General features: G+C 46.1%; 1 protein-coding gene across 1 annotated transcript in view; it reads left to right on the plus strand.

Moving 5' to 3' along the window:
- LOC116977244 (protein phosphatase 1 regulatory subunit 37-like) overlaps positions 1–21,971 on the plus strand; it is a 208,240-nt gene that overhangs the window by 156,405 nt on the left and 29,864 nt on the right. The window lies entirely within an intron of this gene.

Genomic DNA, 21,971 nt, shown 5'->3' on the forward strand with positions numbered 1-21,971 from the left:
AGGGTTGGACGGGCACGATGGGCCAAATGGTCTCCTTCAGTGTCAACATGATATTAGTATTCCGATTCCAGTCAGTATATTCTGAATAGAGGAGAGAATCTGGATTTGACGTTTTAACCAAAATGGACGTTTCTTTGAATTAAACTAATTCAAATTGAATAAAATGTGCACTGTTGTGAGATTGAAATGTCTATTATTGCCGGGGAACAGGGAAGGCCAAGTCTGTCAGGTCTGACAGTCAATAGCATGTGAGCCAATTATTATCCTGTATGATTCAACAAACTAGCAAAGAATACCCTTTTAGCTTGTAACATCAGCTCATTACAGAAAATGAATATTTCTTACAATTGACATGTTAATAAAATTGTTCCATTAACCTGAAATACCCGAGCAGAGCAGCTAAAACAACATCAACAGAGAAATTAATTGTAGAGAAAATGAAAGATTCATTGTCCAAGCAGTTTATAGTACCAACCCACTATTGAAGGAATTGAAAAATTGCTGTCTACAAATAGTGGGTGTACCTCAATAATGTTCTATGGCTGTATAAATGTTCCTCAAACAATTGTTTCAAATTTCAATTTAAATAGATAGCCAGTTACTTCTGCATCATTCCTCTCCAAAGGACATACTCCACTGGGCGGGATAGTGGCACAGTGGTAGATTTGCTGCCTTACAGCGCCAGAGACCCGGTTTCGATCCTAACTATGAGTGTTCTCTATACGGAGTTTGCATGTTCTCCCCGTGACCAGCGTTGGTTTTCTCCGGGTACTCTGCTTTCCTCCCACATTCCAAAGACGTACAGGTTTGTAGGTTAATTTGGCTTCTGTGAATTGCAATTTGGACCTGTTAGTGTACGGGGATCAACGGCTAGGGCACACTCGATGGACCGAAGGGCCTGTTTCCACGCTGTATCTATAAACTAAACTAAACTAAACCCCACAGATGTGAAGGTTTGTTGGTTAATCAGCTTCTGTAAATTGTCCCTAGTGTGTAGGGTTGAACTAGTGTATGGGGATCGCTTGTTAGCATGGACTTGGTGGGCCGAAGGGTCGGTGTCCACGATATTTCTCTAAACTAAACTAAACTAAACTTGAGCAATGCTTCGTAATCCTAAGTAGAGGTGTGCTGCAAGTTACAGACTAATAGAGAACAACAAAGAGATAACCAATGACTATTGGTGCCGCGGTAGAGTTGCTGCCTTACAGCACCTGAGACCCAGGTTTGATCCTGACCATGGGTGCTTGTCTGCATGGAGTTTGTACGTTCCCCCGTGATCTGCATGGGTTTTCTCAGGGATCTCCTGTTTCCTCCCACACTCCAAAGACGTGCAGGTTTGGAGGTTAATTGGCTTGGCATAAATGTTAATTACGTATAGGCTAGTGTTAATGTATGGGGATAGCTGATCGGCGCGGACTTGGTGGGCCGAAGGGCCTGTTTCTGTGGCGTATCTCTAAAGTCTAAAGCCTGTTTCCTTGCTGTATAAGGTCAATGGTCAGCACACCATTCGATGGACCGAAGGGCCTGTTTCCGTGCTGCATCTCTAAACTACACTAAACTAAATTTCAAAGATGTGCAGGTTTGTAGGTTAATTGGCTTCTGCAAATTGTCACTAAACTAAACTAAAAACTAAACTACAGCAAGGCTATATATTCTGTGGTGCTGCTGCAAGTAGGAATTTCATTGTTCTATCTCGAACATATGACAATAAAGCACTCTTGACTCTTAACTCTTGAACAATGAAGAGATAGCTAACCATATATTGCAGTACTGTGGTAGGTACTGAACAGACTGGGGTTATTGAAGGAGGAACTTGAGTTGCTGGTTAATCAACCAGAAGCAATTCAATTTGGTGTTAATTAATGTCTCGTCGACAAAAGCACTGGAGGCAGTGTTATGGAGAAAGAAATAAGCTGTTTCAACTTCCCAATTTCATTCTCAGTTCAAAAAAATATGAAGGATGCAGGAAGGAACTGCAGATGCTGGTTTAAACCGAAGATAGACACAAAAAGCTGGAGCAACTCAGCGGGACAGGCAGCATCTCTGGAGACCCAAAACATCAGCTATTCCTTTTCTCCAGAGATGCTGTCTGTCCCGCTGAGTTACTCCAGCATTTTGTGTCGATCAGGATAATATGATGTGCTCCTTTGTTTTTAGAGGCATTTCCCGATCGAAGAAGGTGAATACAATTATAACCTAACCCACCAACACAAAAGCAAGGCTGTTGAGTTGAAAACCAATGTTACACACTGTGCAATTGTGTTGTCCACTCAATATAATGATGAGCAAAGTTGAATTGCACGCCCAACCCTAGCTTATGACACGATCCGAATAGTTTTCCAACTGCTGATTAGGTGAAAATTGCTCCATTAAGTTTGATTTCGGGTAGAACCAAAAGGCAATTTATTAAATGATTATATTATTACATGTTTCTATTAGACTCTATGTTCCCTGTGTAAGGTCTCTGGTGAACTGTATGCTTCCTCTCCAGAGCTATCCACGACCAGCCTGGTTGAAGTTTCAGTAATTTGTTCATTTCAATATATATCCTTCAGTTTAATGCTTAATTCAAAACTCATTTATTAATCTGTCTCAGATAATCTCTGTCATTTAACACTACAGCGTTAGTGATCTTGAAGTCTCAATTGTGAAATTTTAATAAGTATTTCAATAAGTTGGCATTAGTATGCCAGTTGAATTCATCCAGGGAAATCTACCCTTGAAATAACTATTTTTATTCCTCATTATCATTAGGAAAACAAAGTCACTTTATACCATCACACAAAATAAGCTGTTCCAAGCTCCTTACCCAGTCCTTCTGAGGGTATTGACCCATACTGGACCCTGCCTAGGTCCACCTAGCAGGACCATACACAAGTGGCAATGTTAATGCTGATGAGTTTACAAGAATGATCTCAGGATTGAATAGGTTAACATATGATGAGCGTTTGTTGGCACTGGGTTTGTACTCGCTGGAGTTCAGAAGAATGAGGGGGATCTCATTGAAACATACAGAATAGTGAAAGGCTTGGATAGAGTGGATGTGGAGAGGATGTTTCCACTAGTGGGAGAGTCCAACTTAGGCGATTTTTCCAACGACTGTCATAGTCGCAGCAGGTCGCCAAGAAATCAGCGACTGGACCTCCCAACGACAATGTCTACGACAATATCTACAACAACCTACCTCCTAGTCGACATTAAGCTACGGCAAGTAACCGACATTAGGCGACCCATTAGGACGTCCACCAACGACCACACCTACGACAACTGACGTCCACCCGCGACAAGCTACGACAAGGTAAGACTGTTCAGTCGCCAGTACCTGTCAAGAGAAGTCAAGCCACGCTCATTGGCGTCAAGCCAACTGTCGCCAAAAAGTTTTGAACATTTCAAATTCCAGTGGTGACCAGAAAAATGCTACGACTCTTTGGGCGACTGAGGAGACTACTCGCGATCATACAGGCGACACCCCGGTGACTGTGTGGCGACACCCTAGTCGCCTGTAGTTGCCTATAAAATCGCCGATGTAGGGCAGGCCCATAGACTAAAGGTTAGAGTTAAAGGATCTTCTTTTAGGAAGGAGATGAGGAGAGATGTATTTAGCCAGAGGGTGGTGAATCTGTGGAATTCTTTGCCACAGAAGGCCGAGAAGGCCAAGTCAGTGGATATTTTTAGGCAGCGATAGATAGATTCTTGATTAGTATGGGTTATGGGGAGAAGGCAGGAGAATGGGGTTAGGAAGGAGAGATAAATCAGTCATGATGGAATGGCAGAGTAGACTTGATGGGCCGAATGACTAATTCTACTCCTATCACTTATGACCTTATGAGTGTAGGTCTCACCATGGTCTCACCAGGTCTCAATGGCTGAACACCTTCGCTCTGTTCGCCTAGGCCTACATGATCTCCCGGTTCCCAAACAATTTAATTCTCTCTCCCATTCCCACACTGCCCTTTCTGTCCTGGGCCTCCTCCACTGTCAGCGTGAGGCCCAGCCCAAATTGGAGGTTCAGCACCTCATATTTCGCTTGGGAAGCTTACAATTCATTTGTCTAACTTGAAGTTTTTCTCTAACTTGAAAAACTTGTTTTCTCTAACTTCAAGTAACCCTTGCTTTCCCTCTCTCTCCATCTCTCCCCCATCCTGGTTCTCCGACTAATTCCACTGTCCTCCTGATTTAATATTACTGACTGCATGCCCCGTTGTCACCTTCCCCTCAGCAAACAATGAACTATTCTACATTTCCTTATTATCAGCTGCCTTGATCAGTCATTTTCACACCTTACCCTTCCATATCTCTAGACTCCCCTGACTCTCAGTCTGAAGAAGGGTCTCAACCGGAAACATCGCCCATCCCTTCTCTCCAGAGATTCTGCCCGTCCCGCTGAGTTACTCCAGCATTTTGTGTCTATCTTCGTTGTAAACCAGCATCTGCAGTTCCTTCCCACATATTAGATCTCACCATCCCAGGCACATCCAAAGTTATCTTCACAGGGTTTTTATTGCCCAGTCAAACACGGAGCACAGATCAATCCTGACAAAGAGTCTCAGCAAAAAGCCACAGATTTCACAGTGTGGTATTTTTCATTTAAAGAATGCCTCAAAGTGCTGGAGTAACTCAACGGGTCAGGCAGCATCTCTGGAGAACATGAATATATGATATTTTGGGTCTGGACCTTTCTTCAGACTGATTATAGGGAGGGGACAACGAAACCTAGAAGAGAGGAGAGGCAGGACAAAGCGTGGCAGGTAATAGGTGAACACAGGCAACGGTGTGTGGGGTGGGTGGGGGGGGGGGGGGGGGGGGGGTTGGATCAGCAGATGGTTGGACAAAGGCCAGGCCTCAAGGAAAAAGGTGAGAGACAAAAACGATTGAAGAGTTGGAATTGTGAAAGCAGAGGGAGGAATGTAAGTGGGGGGGGGGGGGAGGGGGGGTTGAAATAGGCACGAGTTCAGGTAGGGCACAGGGGAGGGAGGATGGGGGGGGGGGGGTACAGCAAAAAGCTTCCGTTGAGTGCTAACCAGTCAGCGCAAAGGCAATACATGATTACAAACGAGCCAGTTACAGTGTACAGAGAGATACATGATAAGGGATCATGGTTCAGGTAAGAAATGTTACTGCAGGAGTAGAGATTTAAGAGTGTGAAGCGATTGTAATATGTGATGGTGGATCTGCTTCTGCGGTTAGCACGCAAATAGTCGCCTGGGTTGGGCGCCATTTTGGAAGCAAGGGCGTTTCAACCACTTTTAAAGTGACGGCCTTAATGACCCTGCAACCGACTTCCCAAAAGTATTTTGATGAAAGGATGTAATATATCGTTTTAAAAATGTTGTACATTCCCCTTACTTTTGCTGTGTTAAAATTCCGACCTGAATGATTTTCAATGAAATGAGCCCAGAGAGATCGCAAAAAGACAGGTGTCGTTGCCACATCCCATTGCCAGAGTGAGGCCATACGCAAACTGGACGTACAGCACCTCATATTCAGATCGTATAGCTCACAGCCCAATGGTATGAACACTGAATTATCCAATTTTAGGGTACCTCAAAACAACCCACCACTTTTGTCTCCATCACCCACCTGCTCCTTCAACTTTTTCTCCCCCCCCCCACCTCTCGTTCCACCAACATTCCATCCTCTGGCTTCACATTTTGCAACTCTTCAATCCTCTTGTCTCACACGTTCTTTTATCGCCGGGCTTTGTCCAGCCATCTGCCGACCGAACCCCCCTTGCCTGTGGTCACCTGTTATCTGCCATGCTTTGTCCTCCCCCATTCTCACTTCCTCTTTGTTCCCCCCTCATGCAATCAGTCTGAGGAAGGATTGGAGGGGTGTGGGCCAAATGCAGGCAGGTGCGACTAGTGTAGCTGGGGCATGTTGGCAGATGTGGGCACATTGGGCTGAGGGGCCTGTTTCCATCCTGTAAGGCTCTATCACTCTAAGGGTTCCGACCCAAAACGCCACACATCCATGTTCTCCAGTGATGCTGCCTGACCCATTGAGTTACTCCAGCACTCTGTATCCTTTTCTTTTTGCAAACCAACATCTGGAGTTCTTCAAGAAGGAACTGCAGATGCTGGAAAATCGAAGGTACACAAAAATGCTGGAGAAACTCTGAAGCAGGGTTTTGGCCCGAAACGTTACCTATTTCCTTCGCTCCATAGATGCTGCTGCACCCGCTGAGTTTCTCCAGCATTTTTGTGTATCTTCTGGAGTTCTTCGTTGGACTGTCATATGTTGATAGAATGGAGCGGCTGGGCTTGTATACTCTGGAATTTAGAAGGATGAGAGAGGATCTTATTGCAACATATAAGATTATTAAGGGATTGGACACGCTAGAGGCAGGAAACATGTTGCCGATGTTGGGGGAGCCCAGATCCAGGGGCCACAGTTTAATAATAAGGGGTAGGCCAGAGAGTTGTGAATCTGTGAAATGATCTGCCTCAGAAGGCACTGGATGCTTTCAAGAGAGAGTTAGATAGAGCTCTTAAAAAAAAAAGCAGTCAGGGGATATGGAGAGAAGGCAGGAACGGGATACAGATTGTGGATGATCAGCCATGATCACAGTGAATGGCGGTGCTGGTTGGCAGGGCCAAATGGCCTACTCCTGCACCTATTGTCTATTGTCTATTGTCTATTGGTTCCATCCTGGGAAATATGTCAGATCACAAAGTACATTCTCTATTGTGGGCACACAAACCATACTACGGTAGTTGAGGCAAGCACAATAACAACATTTGGGCAGGTGCATGGATAGGAAAGGTTTAGTGGGATATGGACCCAAATGTGGTGAATGGAACGAGCTGAGATGGGGCATTTTGGTCAGCATTGAGGTCATGTTGAAGACCTGTTTTTGTGCTGTATGATCCATGACTATAACTATTTGACTCATTATTTCTGTGATTTCAGAAAAGTGTTTTTTTTTAAATATAATCTCTCTACAGCTCTAGTTCCAAACCTTTTAGGTCATATCTCTTCAAGCACCTTTCCATGTAAGTGCTGTGCTGTTACCATTTTTTTCAAACAGCAAGCTTTTCTGACCATTTCCCCAATTAACTCAGATCTAAAATAAAAATTGAAAGTGCTCGAAACTCAGCAGGTCAGGCTGTGGAGAAGAAAATTGAGATAATAGCTCAGGTCAATGACCTTATAAGGTCAGAGTCACACTACAGAGAAATAGGACCTTTGGCCCAAAGAGTCCATGCGCACCATCAAGCCGCCATTTTCACCAATCATATGCAAATCACACTTTATTCTCACCTGCTTCCACTCAATGCCTTCCTACTCCACCAGATTCAACCACTAACTTACACACTAAAAGCCATTTATGGAGAAGGCAGGAGAATGGGGTTAGGAGGGAGAGATAGATCAGCCATGATTGCATGTTGGAGTAATCTTGATGGGTCGAATGGTCTAATTCTACTCCTATCACTTTATGACCTTACACAAGCTAATTAATCTATCAACACAGATCCAGAAAGGTAATTGACCTGAAATTTTGAATGAATGAATGTATGAATACATTTATTGGCCAAGTATTCACATACAAGGAATTTGCCTTGGTGCTCCGCCCGCAAGTAACAACATGACATAAAGTGACAGTTAGGAATGACACATAAAACATTAAACATTAAACATTGACTATAGTTCTCCAGAGATACGGCTTGACCCGCTGAGTTTAGTTTAGAGATACATTGCGAAAACAGGCCCTTCGGCCAACTGAGCCCATGCCGACCTGCAATCCCCACACACTAGCACTATCCTACACATTAGGGACAATATATAATTTTTACCAAAGCCAATTGACCTTCAAACCTGTACGTCTTTGGACTGTGGGGGGAAACCCGAAGATCTCAGAGAAAACCCACGCAGGTCACGGGGAGAACGTACAAACTCCGTACAGACAAGCACCCGTAGTCATGATCGAACCCAGGTCTCTGGCGCTGTGAGGCAGCAACTCTACCGCTGTGCCACCGTGCCAGCACTTTGTATCATTTTTTGTAAACCAGCATCTGCTGTTCCTTGTTTCCACCTGCAACTTTACTTGGTTTTCAAGAACTTAAATCCATGCCTCCTGGTACCTGAATGATCAACCAGAAGTGGCGGGCTGACTTTTAAAAGATGTGGCTCTAAACCCTCCCCAGTGACAATACAAATTCAACAAGCTCAACTACAAAATCCAGACTTTGAGTGTTAATTGAGTGCGACTCCGGAGCAAAATGGACAAAGATTCCTCCGTTCGGATCAAACACAATTTCTCCAGTTGCCTTAAAAAGCGTTTTCCTCAAAGGTAATAAACTCCAGCACTCATCTGCTCACACATCACGTGGCCAGGTATAATGCAGTCTCATTTCCAGGAGTACCTGGAGGCCTTCCCGACGTGCCGTGGCCTCCGGTGCCTGCCCAGAATGTTCGTCGCTCGATGGGTCCTCGCCCGAAGGCTCTGCGGACGACGGGACTGGGAACTCGTCCGAAGGATCGTAGCATTGCGCGACCATCACAGGGGCCCGTCAAAGGCTCTTCGGAGCCCGATCGAAGGCTCATTGGTCAGCGGGACCGGCAACCCAGCCAAAGGTTCATCAGGTGGCGGGACTGTTAACCTGCTCGAAGGCCCGTTGGACGGCAGGGCCGGAGGAAGTTGGAGACGTCGAATGAGAGGAGCGTGGGCCGGTTGGAGGGTGAACCGGGGTAACACCTCCAACGCATTCAAGGTCGGCTGCAATAAGAGTCCCAAGGACTCGACAATGGCCAGACGGGCCGACCAGACTTTGGAGTTTGAATAATGGCGCCAAAAATGGCGGCGCCCATATGTGTAATAGATACAAAAATAACTTGACTGAGGAGTTGCATATGTGACAAATAATGCTCTTTTGACTATTGATGACTGACTACCTCTGGAAGCAGGCAGCAATAATCCCAGTACTGTGCCTATGACATGTACAGAATGAAACAATGGGCCAGATCTTTCTGTATCTGATCTTAACTGGGAGTTACCTTCCACAATCCCCACTTGCCCACAACTTACTGGAAGATGAGGGCTGAATCCACTGGGTCTCTACACTCTCAGCTCCGATGGTGACGTCTATACAAGATCAGAGCATCTGGCTCCATGCGACGGCACAGTGGCGCAAGCGGTAGAGTTGCTGCCTCACAGTGCCGGAGACTCAGGTTCAATCCTGACCTTGGGTGCAGTCTGCACGGAGTTTGTACGTTCTCCCTGTGACCGCATGGGTTTTCTCCCGGTGCTCCAGTTTCTTCCCACACTCCAAAGACGTGCAGGTTTGTAGGTGAATTGGCTTCTATAAATTGCCCCTTGTGTAAGATGTGAAATACATAGAACTGTAGGTGTGATCGATGGCCGGCACGGACTATGTGGGCCAAAGGGACAGTTTCCACTCTGTATTTTTAAACTGAACTAGGTTCGATCCTGACTAGACTAAACTAAACAAATAGCAAACTAGAAGTCAGAAAATGTCTGGTGTGGGGAGGAATGCAATTGACAGAGCATACTGGTCTTCCACTAATATTCAAACTTTTTACAGGTTTTTCAGAACTGGGCGGCACGGTGGCGCAGCGGTAGAGTTGCTGCCTTACAGCATCAGAGACCCGGGTTCGATCCTGACTACGGGTGCTGTCTGTACGGAGTTTGTACGGTCTCCCTGTGACCGTGTGGGTTTTCCCCGGGAGCTCTGGTGCGTGTAGGATAGTGTTAGTGTGCAGGGATCGCTGGTCAGCTGCTTAGTTTAGTTTAGTTTACTTTAGAGATACAGCGCGAAAACAAGCCCTTCGGCCCAGCGAGCCCGCACCGACCAACGATCACCACACACTTATACTAACCTACACACACCAGGAGCAATTTACATTTATGCCAAGCCAATTAACCTACAAACCTGTACGTCTTTGGAGTGTGGGAGGAAGCCGGAGATCCCAGAGAAAACCCACGCAAGTTACGGGGAAAACGTACAAACCCCGTACAGCCAGCACCTCTAGTCAGGATCGAACCTAGGTTTCTGGTGCTGTAAGGCAGCAACTCTGTCGCTGCCACCGTGCCACCCTTGCTGTATAAACTAAACTACACTGGGTACATTTAGAAATAATTCGTTGAATGAAACATGGAGAGACAAGTGATGAAACATGGGAGAAATAAAATCCATGAGGCACAGAGACAATTGTCAAAAAAGCCATTCTTTGGAAAGTGAACCTAAATATCACACAGGTGACCAGATGTCATTACATATAAAATACATTAAAAAATGATTGTAAGAGATTAATCTTATTCATTGCTATTTTCCCACCTACAGAACTATAACGCATGTCTGCTGAAGACATGAACATTCTAGCTTTTTAAAATTCACAGAGTTTGCGAGATAAAACTGAGCTACGAATAAAATGCTTCCGTGTGGGAAGTAGTCATGTTTCACCTCTGACCCTAAACAAACATTGCCTGCATATAACATATAAGAATGTCACTTGATAAGCCAAAAAAAAAAAAAAATATGAATCATATATATACACAGGACAAAACAATATACTTTCAGAATTAGAAGAGATGTATTCCACAATTTCTCCATATTTTGGGGGGGTCACACACGTGACTAAGAATGGGGGGGGGGGCCCAAAAGTGAAATCATGGAAACAACAACCTGCCTTCCTCTTTGCCTCCTAATCTGCTGGTCTGGAACCCCCCCCCCCCCCCCGGTGAGATCAATGGGGTCCCAGCTTCAGCACCCGGTGAATGCAACAGCGGAGGGAGGAACAGATGCAGTGCCATCTGTCACTCAGTCAGTCTCGGACTTCGGCATTCGACAGCACACAAGCGGAATTCTGAGACACACGGAAGTTTGACCAGCGAAACACATCGGAATTACTAACTCCAGCCGGGAAGATATGTCCCGACATCTTTTCCCCCTGATGTACAAATATACCTCATATGAAATCAGGCAACCGAACCACTCTATCAACAACTAGAGAGCCGTCCTGAGCTACTAACTGCTGGACTTCTTTGGAGACCCTCGGACTGTCTTTCATCGGGCTTTGCTGGACTTTACTTTGCACTAAACATTATTCCCTGTACACTGTGGATGGCCCCATTGTAATCATGTGTTGTCTTTCTGCTGACTGGTTAGCACGCAACAAAAGCATTTCATTGTACGTCGGTACACGAGGTAATAAACTAAACTACAAACTTCGAACAATATTTTCTAGTCACTGTATCTCATGCTGACAAATGAGCCCAATAGGGCACATTTAGTTTAGTTCAGTTTAGTTAGTTACAGCGCGGAAACAGTCCCTTCAGCCCACCAAGTCCGCGCCAACCAGCGATCCCCGCACATTAACACTACATGACTGATCATCCACACTTAGTAACCTGTGCCTGCCTTCTCCCCATATCCCTGGATTCTGCTAGCACCTAGAACTATATCTACCTCTCTTTTAAATTCATATAGTGAATTGGCCTCTGCAGAGAATTCCACAAATTCACAACTCTCTGGATGAAAAAGTTTTTACTCATCTCAGTTTTAAATGACATCTCCTTTATTCTAAGACTGTGGCCCCTGGTTCTGGGCTCCCCCAACATTGGGAACATTTTTCCTGCATCTAGCTTGTCCAGTCCTTTTATAATTTTATACGTTTCTTTGATCTCCTCTCATTCTTCTAAATTCCAGTGAATACAAACCTAGTCTTTCCAATATTTCCTCATATGACAGTCCCGCCATCCCAGAGATTAACCTCGTGCAACTATGCTGCACTACACAATCAAGCCGAACACAGTGTACAGATAAAGGATAAAGGGAACTACACTTAGTGCAACACAAAGTCTGTTAAGTCCAAATAAAAGTAGTTCAAAGGTCTCCAATGAGGTAGATGAGAGGTCAGTACTGCACTCTAGCTGGTGAGAGGATGGTTCAGTTGCCTGATAACAGCTAAGAAGAAACTGCCCCTGAGTCTGGACGTGAATGTTTTCAAACTTCTGTCCCTCTTACCTGATGGGGCAGGGGAGAATTCCAAGCTCTGAGGCTGAACCCAGGTCAGCTGACCCTGACCCAAGAACAAAGGACCCCTAGTAGTCAAAGGAGAAATCAACTGCTGGAAAGAAAAGTGATAGAACTTTATACCTGTCCAAATTATTTTAAAAACAAATATTGTAATTGTACTCACCTCCACAGCTTTATTCGGTAGTTCATTTTATATTCCCACCACTTCTGTGTTGAAAAGGTTGCCCTTCAGATCCACTTTTGTTCTTTTCCCTTTCACTTTAAATCTCTACCCTCTAAACTGGGGAACGAACTCTGGCTATTCATGTTATCCAAGGCGCTCTTCATTTTATGCACCTCAAGTTTTCCTACCTACGTTCGCTACTTTTCTACAAACTGCACTAAATACTTTGGCACTGGCCAAAAAAATTAATTTAAACGTAGCAGGAAGAAACTGCAGATGCTGGTTTACCCCAAAGATAGACACAAAATGCTGGAGTAAAGGGGCTGTCCCACTGCGGTGACCTAATCTGCGAGTTTAGAAGAGTTTGCCCTTGACTCAAACTCGCAGCATGGTCGACACGTGGTCCTAGGAGGTCCTATGAGGTCACTGGAACTCTCCTTCATGCTCGAGGGAAGTTCCCGCATACTCAGTTTGGTCAAAGAACAATTTTAAGCATGTTGAAGAATGTTCCGCGAGCAAACATTGGTCGGCATGGTTCTTTTGAACTCGTAGTGTAGTGGAGTGGGGTCGCTATGTAGTTACAGGCAGTCGAGGGCAGCCGTAGGCAATCTCCTTCACTGACCGGGCATTTTAATTGGCTCATTGGAGTTTTCAGGACCAAGGAAAACCGACCGGTAGGTTAAATGCCTGTTAAACTTTATTGTTGACTGGCTTCTTAAAGGTGTCTCAACTCCTTCTCCCCCCCCTTCTCCCTGCCTTCTCTCCCCTTCTCTCCACCCCCCTCCCCCCCCCCCCCCCCCCACCCTCCCCACTCTCTAAAGGACTTACCATACACTGGGCAATTTTACAGGTCAAAAAAGCTCAATGTCCATGGTGGAAAACCATCGATGTTTGGTCAATGCAAGATTAGTATTCACACCTGGAGGTGGAGTTCGGTTGCAGCGCAGAGCTCCCAGAAGTGGAAGTGTTCTCCTTTAGTTTAGTTTAGAGATACAGCGCGGAAACAGGCCCTTCGGACCACCGATTCGCCGCGACCAGCGATCACCCCGTACACTAGCACTATCCTACACACTTAGGCAATTAGCCCACAAGCCTGTACGTCTTTGGAATGTGGGAGGAAACCGGTGAGCATCCAGGGAAAACCCACGCGGTCATGGGGAGAACGTGCAAACTCCGTACAGACAACACCCGTAGTCAGTATGGAACCTGGGTGTCTGGCGCGGTAAGGCAGCAACTCTACCGCTGCACCAACATGCCTCCCCTGGCATCTCCTGGCCAGAGCTCACCTTAGCCACACAAAGTGGCCTCATGCATGTGCTGGTTTCTCCTCCATCCTGCGAGGATTTTGCAAATCCCTTCTCTGCATTGTTGTAGCACAAACCCACTCTTTCCGACAAGGCTGGGGCACTGGGGCGCAGCGGTAGAGTTGCTGTCTTACAGCGGCAAAGTCCCGGGTTCGATCCTGACCACGGGTGCTGTCTGTACGGAGTTTGTACGTTCTTCCCGTGACGGCGTGGGTTTTCTCCGGGTGCTCCACTTTCCCCCCACAATCCAAAGACGTGCAGGTTTGTAGGTTAATTGGCTTCAGTAGTATTATAAATTAGGATAATGCTAGTGTATGGGGTGATTGCTGGTCGGTGCAGACTCGTTGGGCCGAAGGGCCTGTGACCACGCTGTATCTCTAAAGTGTAAAGTTCCCCGCAATTGAAAGAGCGCTGACTGTTTGTGGTGTGGTCCTTCTCCTGCTACCTCTAGGGTCAGAGCCATGATCAAAAGCTAAAACTAACATGGGTAATTCGGCCTTCAAAGTCCCCTCTTCCTGTAAGAGGGCGGAATTACACAGGGGACTCCATTAGCATTGCATTTAAAAGTTCATAATATATAGAAGCAGAATTAGGCCATTCAGCCCATCAAGTCTACTCCACAATTCTGGCTGACCTATCCTTCGCTCTCAACCCCATTCACCTAGACTCTCCCACGTGGAAACATTCTCTCCGCACCCACTCTCTCCGAGCTTTTGATTGGTATAAGGCAATTCTACTATCTTTCTTAGTAAAGTTTGATTTAATTTAAATAAAATTGCTATTGTCATCGTAATCCTCGGAAATTTTCTCGGGTCGAGTTAATGTTTCAGCTCAGTGACTTTTAATCAGAGCAGATGAAAAATTCCAATCTGAAACATAAAATCTGTTTGTCTTTCTTCGGATGCTGTCTGGCATGCTGATAATTTCCACCAATTTGTGTTTTATTTCATTTGGTTAGCTCCTCTAAATATAATGTTGTACGATTTAATTTTTAAACTGGAGTTCAAAAGAATAGCATGGTGACGCAGTGGAGGAGTTGCTGCCTTACAGCACTAGAGAATCGGGTTCGAATCTGACTACGGGTGCTCTCTGTACGGAGTTTGCACGTTCTCCTCGTGACTGTGTGGGTTTTCTCTGGGTGCTCTGGTTTCCTTCTACACTCCAAAGACGTACAGGTTTGTAGGTCAGATGAAAGGTTTCAACCCAAATGTTGCCTATACCTTTCGTCAGAGATATTGCCTGACGCGTTGAGTTACTCCAGCATTTTGTGTCTATCTTTGGTGTAAACCAGCTTCTGCAGTTCCTTCCTTACATAGGTTTCTGATGTTAATTGGATTTGGTAAAAAATAAATTGTGAATTATCACTAGCTGTAGTGTAGATAGTGTGTGTGTGCAGGGATTGCTCGATGGGCGAAGGGCCTGTTTTTGCACTGAGTCTCCAAACTAAACTAAACTAAACTAAAAGTTTTAGTGTATGGGCATAGCTGGTCGATGCAGCATCGGTGGGCCGAAGATCCTGCCTCGGCAAGGCCAGCAGCATAATCAAGGACGAGTCGCACCCTGGCCACTCCCTCTTCCCCCCTCTCCCATCAGACAATATAGGAGAGTGAAAAAGCACACCTACAGATTCAGGGACAGTTTCTTCCAGCTGTTATCAAGGCAACTGAACCATCCTACAGGAACTAGAGATGTCCCGAATTACTGCCCACTTCATTGGTGACCCTCGAACTAACATTGATCGGACTTTACTGGCTTTACCTTGCACTATAATTTATTCCCTTGTCATGTATCTATACTGTAAATGGCTCGATTGTGATCATGTATTGCCTTTCTGCTGACTGGTTAGCACGCAACAAAAGCTTTTCACCGTACCTCGGTACACGTGACAATAAACTCAACAGAACTGTATCTGCACAGTATCTCTAAACTTAACTAAACTAAGTGCAATAGATTGTGTAGGTGGACATTTTAGCTGTGGCAGTTAATACGGTTGAGAAATGTTACCATATGTCCAGTATTCAAGATCAGAATTCCATGCAATCAGTTGCTGTTGGTTTAATTGTTCTCGTTCTGAATGCATCTCATTTGCAAATGGAACAGGAACCATGTTAATGAAGTTTGACTGTATGTCATCCACAATCAGGCCCAAGACCTGTGCCACATACAATGATGTCCCCCGATTACTGACTCCTGCCCTTATTTGATCCCCTGTCGGTGTCTGCCCAGGACAAGCTGTCACATCCCGGCTTTGCGCAACTCTCCCTCCCATCATTGCTGCAGCTGTAGGCTGAATCTATCCTCTCCGCGGTGTAACGGGGCCAGATCGACCCCGTCCCGATTGCGTTTCATTTGCAAGGCTTTGTCCCAGGGGGTGTGCAGCCCTGGTGATAGGCAATAATTACCTGGCCCAGGTTCAGTCCTTCACCAGCTGGCCAGGGACATGCTCTGCTCACACCAGGCCTCTCTCCACTGTCTGCCATTTCCAGTTAACTGGACAGCTCAATCAACAGCAGCCCCAGCCAGTGGAGGGATTGAACTGCGAACAGTTTGAAGAAATTAGCTTTCAATTGCACATAACCAGGAGGAGGGCGTGCGGGCGGGTGGGGGGGGGGGGGGGGTTGGAAGGAGGAGGCTTCAACTTTTTTTCCACACAACTCATTTCCAGTCTGGATGAGCAGACGCGTGCTAATTTTGTAGCTGATTTTTTTTTATCTCCTTCGTGAAAATACCGTGTTAAGCAAAGCTGTTTGCACAGATACCCAGTCTGTATTAAAGAGCTGCAACTAAACAGGGGCTCATAATCAACCGTTTAGAAATGCCAGCAAAGAGTGCACAGTTTTTAAAAGCAGGGACCACTCAGTGCTGGCACGGCACTGCATGTTCACCTACATCTTTTTAGGTTAGAAATACATTGGCCGAGTCCATATCGAACATCGAACGCAGGTTCTCGCTATTTCTGTTACCCCACTTTCTCTTCTGTGGAGTCATAGAATCATTATAAGGCATAGAAACAGGCCTTTGGCCCAACTTGCCTATGCTGACATGGATGCCCCATCTACACTAGTCCCACCTGCCTGAATCTGAAGAAGGGTCGCAACCCAAACAGTCATCTATCCATTCCCTCCACAGACGCTGTCTGACCTGCTGGGTTTCTCCAGCACTTTAGGATAATTGTAACCCTTTGGTGCTTGACTTTGTATCATAGAAAAGTAGGCTTTAATCTCGACCAGACTATAGCAAATATATTAGATTGTTAACGGTTGTGTCCTGCTGCCTCCATTACTTTCCCATGGCTACAATAGCCATGCTCCCATCGCTACTATCAACAATCAAACTAAAGGTCTCTCCTCATGTCCAGTGATTCCGTAACTCTGGTAGATCATTTATTTTCTCACAAAAGTATACAGAGTGCTGGAGTAACTCAGCGGGTCAGGCAGCATCTGTGGAGAACATGGATAGGTGACGTTTCACAGAGTGCTGGAGTAACTCAGCAGGTCAGGCAGCATCTATGGGAGAACATGGATAGGTGACGTTTCACAGAGTGCTGGAGTAACTCAGCGGGTCAGGCAGAATCTGTGGAGAACATGGATAGGTGATGTTTCACAGAGTGCTGGAGTAACTCAGCGGGTCAGGCAGAATCTGTGGAGAACATGGATAGGTGACGTTTCACAGAGTGCTGGAGTAACTCAGCGGGTCAGGCAGCATCTGTGGAGAACATGGATAGGTGACGTTTCACAGAGTGCTGGAGTAACTCAGCGGGTCAGGCAGCATCTCTGGAGAACATGGATAGGTGACGATTCTGGTCGAGGCCCTTTATCAGATTCACATTTCGGGTCGTGAACCTTCTTCAGGCTGATCAGAAGATAATTTCTTTTTTTCCCCCAGTTCACCAGACAAGGTTCACCAGAGAAGGACCAATATTAAATTAATAGTGGATAGACACGAAATGCTGGAGTAACTCAGCGGGACAGGCAGCATCTCTGGAGAGAAAGAAGGGATACCGTTTCGGGTTGAGACCTTTCTTCAGCCTGATCAATGGACCATAAACAATAGGTGCAGGAGTAGGCCATTCGGCCCTTCGAGTCAGCACCGCCATTCAATGTGATCATGGCTGATCATCCCCAATCAGTACCCTGATTAGAAGGGTCTCGACCCGAAACGCTACCCATTCCTTCTCGCCAGAGATGCTGCCTGTCCCACTGACTTACTCCAGCACTTTGTGTTTATCTTCTGTTTAAAACAGCATCTGCATTTCCTTCCTACACATGAAATTAATAGTTCCCAGAGGTGAATGGGTTGAGTTGGTTACTCTGTGTGCCCCTTAACCTCTGACCTTCAACCGCTTGGGTCTGTGCCCCTGAGATTGCATTTAGATCTGTGCCACACCTCAAAGATACCATCCGCAAGCTCCTGCCCTGCCTTTATTGATGATTTGCCGTCAGCGCCATTCCTCCTGGCTGCTCTATCAACGAGTACCAATGCTCCCAATAACAATGAGTTGGCTGAGGCTTTGCCACAAACAGTGAACCTTGATATGTATTGGAGGCATATCTATGTCCATGACACAAAGATGCCGTTGCACAGATAACAGTTCACACTTGGCTGCTGTTCATCAGTCTAGTTTAGAACCTTTCAGGGCAGCACGGTGGTGCAGTGGTAGAGTTGGTAGATAGAGCTTTTAGGGCTAACGGAATCAAGGGATATGGGGAAAAAGCGGGAACAAGGTACTGATTCTAGATGATCAGCCATGATCATTTGAATGACGGTGCTGGCTCAAAGGGACGAATGGCCTACTCCTGCACCTACTTTCTATGTTTCTATGCTTACAGCACCAGAGGCCCAGGTTCAATCCCGATTACGGGTGCTGTCTGTAGGGAATTTGTACGTTCTTCCTGTGACTGCGCGGGTTTTCGTCGGGTGCTCAGGTTTATTCCCGCAGTCCAAAGATGTACAGGTTTGTAAGTTGATTGGCTTTGGTAAAATTGTAAATTGTCCTTAGTTCATAGGATAGCCCTGGTGTACGGGGTGATCGCTGGCCGGCGCAGGCTCGGTGGGCCGAAAGGCCAGTTTCTGCGCTGTATGTCTGAAACTAAAGCTAAGTTGCTGGTATACCACCTTGGAGCGTTCCATCACGATGAAAAGCACTGTGCTTCAATCAGCGTGTAAAATCTATAATGAAGTTTAAAAAAGATGAGAGTTCAAAATGACTCGGGTTATTTTAGAGAGGATGGTCACTCTTCACCTAATTAAGGCGGTGAAAGAAAAGGACTAATTGCTGGAGCAATTCAGTGGGCCAGGCAGCATCTCTGTAGAACAGGACCCCGACTTGAAATGTCATCTATCCATGTTCTCTGGAGAAGTTGCCTGACCCGCTGAGTTACTCCAACACTTTAATAATAATAATAATAATAATAATAATGGATGGGATTTATATAGCGCCTTTCTAATACTCAAGGCGCTTTACATCGCATTATTCATTCACTCCTCAGTCACACTCGGTGGTGGTAAGCTACTTCTGTAGCCACAGCTGCCCTGGGGCAGACTGACGGAAGCGTGGCTGCCAATCTGCGCCTACGGCCCCTCCGACCACCACCAATCACTCACACACATTCACACACATTCACACACAGGCAAAGGTGGGTGAAGTGTCTTGCCCAAGGACACAACGACAGTATACACTCCAAGCGGGATTCGAACCGGCCACCTTCCGGTCGCCAGCCGAACACTTAGCCCATTGTGCCATCTGTCGTCCCGACTTTGTGTCCTTTTTATGATATTATGATCTTATTTTTGAAATTCCCAGCCACCCTCACTGGTTCACCCTATTCAAAAGGAATGTAGACAGTTGGGTTCCTTTTCAAACTACCAATTAATCACAACGTTTAACAAAACACACAGCAGGGCGACAAAGGTTGCAGTTGCAGCCGTACAGTGCCAGAAACCCGGGTCCCATCCTGCCTCCACACAGAATGCTGGAGTAACTCAATGCTTCTCTGGAGCACAGGAAGAGGTGACGTTTTGGGTTGAGGGCCTTCTTCAGGCTGAGAGTCAGGGGCGAGGGAAACTAGAGATATGAAAAGTTACAGAACAAATCAGAGCCGGCACCGATAGCCAAAGTGTCCACAATGGTCCATTGTGGAGGAGGCGATAACAAGGTGATACGAACAGTATAACTAGCAGTACAACTAGGGTGGGGGAGGGACAGAGAGAGAGTAAATGCAAGGGTTACTTAAAATTAGAGAAATCAATGATCATACCGCTGGGTTGTCAGTTGCCCAAGTGAAATATGAGGTCTGTTTCTCCAATTTGCGTGTGAATATGGGGACCGTGCGGGAGGTCAGTGAGGTAAAAGGGTTGGCCATGATCTTACTGAAGGACAGAGCAATGAAAAGTTCAATGGCCTATTCCCATTGCCAAGAGTCAAGTGTTGAGTGTTTTATTATCATATGTCCCAAACTAATTTTCCCCTTCATCTTCCCTGGAACATTTGCCAGCCTTGCCTATTGTGCTTGCATCATGAGGAACAACATTAAGTTCAGTACGTAACCCTGTCCCAGCATAGCGTTGTAGAGTCATACAGCGGGAAACAGGCCATTCGGCCCAACCTGCCCACACCAACCAACATGTCTCATCAATACTAGTCCCACCTGTCTGCATTTGGCCCATATCCCTCCAAACCTGTCCCATCCACGTACCTGTCTAAATGTGTCCTAATCGTTGCGATAGTAACATTAAGATACAGAGTGCGTTTGAATACAGTCATCTGGCCTACAGAGTCTGGAAAGTGTCTGGAAAGTGTCATTACTGGTCAAGCAGAGGAAGGAGAGAAAGCTTCAGAAATCCAAGGTTGTGTACACGAGCAAGACAATCCGCAGACTGTTTCCCCGAGCTCACCCAAGGGCTGGTGAACGTGTTAGAAATGTCTGTTTTCATTCGGGGCTTCACAGTGAAACTACACTGTGATCACCACAGTGCAAGGCTTCAGATGGAGCAGCTTGAGAGCAATGGAGAGTTGAGAATCTGTCGCTAAATGACAGGGACTTGGTTCGTGAGTGACAAATGTGTGGCCTTTCACATGTAATCAACAGAGTGATGTCATTTTGTGGCACTGGGAGATCGCTACATCCTTTACGATAGACTTCAGACTTAAGAGATACAGCGCGGAAACAGGCCCTCAGGCCCACCGAGTCCCCCCCGACCAGCGATCCCCGTACACTAACACTATCCTACACACTAGGGACTATGTACAATTTTTACCAAAGCCAATTAACCTACAAACCTGTACGTCTTTGGAATGTGGGAGGTGACCAGAGCACTCGGAGAAAACCCACGCAGGTCACAGTGAAAATGTATAAACTCTGTATAGAGAGCACCTGTAGTTAGGATCGAACCCGGGTCACTGGTGCTGTAAGGCAGCAACTCCACCGCTGTGCCACCGTGCCGACCTTTACTTTCCTTGCTGCCACAGTTCCTCTGCTTTTATTTGCGAGAGAAGCCAGTTCATTGGATCTAACGGCATAAAACTGGCCCTTCGACCCACTGAGTCTGCAGATGCTGGTTTATGAAAAAAAGGCACAAAGTGCTGGAGCAACTCAGCAGGTCAGGCAGAATCCCTGAAGAACATGAACAAGCAAGATTTCAGGTCAGGACCCTTCTTCAGACTGGAGAAGAGTCCCAACCTGAAACATCGTCTGCCCATGATCTCCAGAGATGCTACATGACTCACTGAATTGCTTCAACATTTTGTGTCTTTTTTTTGTGACCCATTTAAACTAATCCCTAATTAGCCCCTCCCTAGTTCTGCATGATTTTACTTACCCAACGACTTACCCAAGTCTCTGCTACAGCACTGTACCACACTGTACGAGGGGGGATAGGGAAAACGGTGACAGCATCAAAGCAAACATCCCTCCTCAGACTCAGCCTGGTCTGGTGTAGATCGATAAAATGAAGACAGAAGGAACTGCAGGTGCTGGGAATCTTGAGCAGAATGCAAAGTGCTGGTGGAACTCAGCGGGTCAGGCAGCAGCTGCAGAGGGAATGGACAGACTATGTTTCGGGTCAGGACATTTCGCCAGACTGAAGATAGACACAAAATGTTGCAATAACTCAGCGGGACAGGCAGAATCTCTGTAGAGAAGGAATAGGTGAGGTCATTCATTCCTTCTATCCAGAGATGCTGGCTGTCCCGCTGAGTTACTCCAGCATTTTGTGTCTACCTTCGGTGTAAACCAGCATCTGTAGTTCCTTCTTTCACACTTCTTCTGACTGATTGAAGAAGAATGAATCAGTCCAAAGTAGGGTCCAGACCTAAAACGTCACCTGTCCATTCCTTCCACAGATGCTGCCTGACCCGTTGTGTTCTTCCAGCACTTTGGGTTTTGGTGTGGGCAGGTGATTCTTACTGCAGTAAGGTGAGCAGGTGGGTTTGAGTTTACTGGTCGTAGATAGTCTTCCTACATTTAGGATCAACTACTGCTCTGCATTTTTTTGTGAGTGCACTGAAGT

The sequence above is a fragment of the Amblyraja radiata genome, chromosome 9 (genome assembly GCF_010909765.2).
Source record: "Amblyraja radiata isolate CabotCenter1 chromosome 9, sAmbRad1.1.pri, whole genome shotgun sequence".
NCBI classification, from domain to species: Eukaryota; Metazoa; Chordata; class Chondrichthyes; order Rajiformes; family Rajidae; genus Amblyraja; species Amblyraja radiata.